We start from the raw sequence: 3,064 nt of genomic DNA on the forward strand, positions 1-3,064 counted from the left end.
AACCCTCGATAAGAGTCCAGACACCCCCGAAGGTGTGTCCGAATCCCTCAAACAAAGGCTCTAATACCAACTTGTAACACCCTTAAAATTACAACCCGAAAATTTCATTTTTAAATTTAACAATCATAAAACAAAGGATTTCATTTCTTCCAAAACCATGAAAACATATATAAAGATAGTTTAGTTGTGGAATTCATGAAACATACAAAATCATCATCACGATCATAATCCCAAAATCACTAGTGCGGAAAATCCATGGTGTGATGCGATACGATCAAGTCGGCCCTTTCCCCTTCGAGCTAGAAGTACCCGAAACAAAAACTGAAAACCGTAAGCACAAAGCTTAGTGAATTCTCCCATCATACCACATACCATACAATACCATACTTCCAAGCATATCAGGGTGCTGGCCTACCCCTTCGGTCTCTTTCAACCGGTAACCGCCTAGGATATCAGGGTGCTGGCTTACCCCTTCAGTCTATTTCAACCGGTAACCACCTAGCATATCAGGTTGCTGGCCTACCCCTTCGGTCTCTTGCATTCGGATACGAGGACTATTTCACCCTACCACTACCACATAATAGCATGCATAATCATACTGCCAGGCATATCTGGGTGCCTGACCTTCCCCTTCAGTCTTATTGACCGGATACGGGGTCTATCTCACCCCTACCACTATCACATAATACCATAGCATACTAGCACATAAATAAGAACATATAGTGGCATAACATATAATTATCAAAAAGACAATTACCTAACTACAAACTCCTACTAATGTACCGACCTTGGTGCCTTAGACCCACTGCTACCGGGAAGGTAACCCACCTCGCAAGGCTGAATGCAAAATCTCATGGCAAGAATCTCTAATAGCTGCACCAAGGACTCCCCGAGCTATCAGTACCACAATAACACTTAGTCAAAAAATAATAATCCTTCTTAGGGTGAAATGACCATTTTACCCATGATCTATTTTTCCCAATGCCTAAGGCCCAACACCATAACATGAAAGGCTCAAATATAAATGGTCTTCCCAAGTCCACTAGTGGCCCACCAATGGCCTAATTTTCTGAATTGGGCCCAACTCCTCAATTCGGCTCTATCTTAAGCCCAACATACACTTGGCCGAAAATAATTAATTTCTGATGGCCCATTATGGCCCAAAAGGCCCAATACCATAAATCTCAGTTCTAGGCCCAGAGTCGTTACTCCACAGTGGGCCATGAGGCCCAACAATCCTGGCCCAAAAACTCTTATTTGTTATTTGTTTGCGTACGCGCGGCGTACCTAGCACGTACGTCCAACGTACGCTGGCCTTGAGCAGAAGCGGGAAGTTGACCCAATACGCGCAGCGTACCAGGATGTACACCCAACGTACTGACCAACTTCCAAAAGACTCCTTTTGTGACTTAATCCATTAATTCCTCACGTCCAAAGCACAGATCCAGGTCCTTTAAGACGTCTTAATCCATAAAGTTACAAACTTTATGTCTTTGCTTGCATAGATGGGGGTTAAAACATGATTTAACTCCTTAAATAAACTTTGTGACCATCAAACAGTTGCATGGTTGTGGCTTAACCATCAAGGTCCGATTTTTATGGCTCTAAATGCTTCCAAGAGCTCAAAAGGACATCTCTTATGGTCTGGAACTACCAAGACACAAGAAACCTCAACAATGGAGTCCAAAAGTGACATAAAACACCCCAAAACTAAATCTAAGCATGCATTAGCCAAGTAGAAAGCTTTATACCTCCAATGGGTAAGAAATGATGCCAAATTTCTGGATCTACAAGCCCTTTCCAAGCTCCCGCTCCTTCTTCAAACTCCTTCTTCTTCAAAATCACCAAAGTTACACCAAAAACTCAAAGTAACCTCCAAAATACAAACAAGAGGATTAGGGTTCGAGTTGGGCACTAAGAGGGCAAGGGAGGCTGAGAGGATAAGGGCTTTGAAGATTATGAGTTGTTTAAATAGAGTGAAAACCCTAAATTTTAGGGTCTGCATGTGGCCAGTGTACGCCCAACGTACGTATGGGGCACCCCGGATCTGCGCCTCATATGTGTGCACCGTGCGTACACCTTGTACGCCCAACACACGCTTTACCCCAAAAATCCCAATACTTAATAATTAAACTTGAATAAAAGAAGTAGAATACCTGATAAATCCTAGGCGTTACAGGTTGAGAGATAGTATCATTTAAGGTTCCTTCGTTGGATGACTATGGAATTTCTTCCAGATCAATGGCACTCCCACTGCCCTCTTTGAATATGAGCTCTCTCTCGTCAAAGACTACCCTTCGATCTACTAAAGCCACATTCTCACTAGGTCTATACAACAAGTATCTAAAAGACTTATGTGGGTAGCCAATGAAGTAAGCCACATTGTTCAGGATATGAGCGATTGTCTCCAAGGCATACCCCCAGAATAATATTGAAACAAAAGCTCGACTCATCATGGAACGAACCATATCAAGTAAGGTTTGATTACGACTCTCGGCCATACCATTAAGTTGTGGTGTTATGGAAGGAGTCAATTGTGAAACAATTCAACATTCCTTGAGATAGTCGTGGAACTCGATACTAAGATACTCTCTACCTCTATCATATCAAAGCATCTTTATCTTTTAACCTATTTGATTCGCAGCCTCATGCTTAAACTCCTTGAACCTTTCAAAATTTCCAATTTAAGTTTGATTAAGTAGATATAGTCGTATATACTATAATCATCATAAACATCATGTAGCATTGATTTTCATCCCTTGTGGTAGATATGAAGGGCCTACATGCATTAGTATGGATAAGGTTCAACAATCCTTCACCTCTTTCACATGTTCGAGTGAAGGGTGATTTTGTCATCTTGCCCAAAAGACAAGACTCACATTCATCATATGACCTTAATTCAAATGATTCCAACACTCCATCATTTTGGAGTTGGGCGATGCGTTTCTTGTTGATGTGCCTAAGATGACAATGCTACAAGCATGCTTTTTCTACACCATTAGACGAATCAATGTGAAATACACTATTTCCTAGGCTATCAACACAAATCACAGTTTCATACAAA

The sequence above is a fragment of the Lactuca virosa genome, chromosome 3 (assembly GCF_052849685.1).
Source record: "Lactuca virosa cultivar CGN04683 chromosome 3, Lactuca_virosa_CGN04683_v6, whole genome shotgun sequence".
In the NCBI taxonomy this organism is placed as follows: Eukaryota; Viridiplantae; Streptophyta; class Magnoliopsida; order Asterales; family Asteraceae; genus Lactuca; species Lactuca virosa.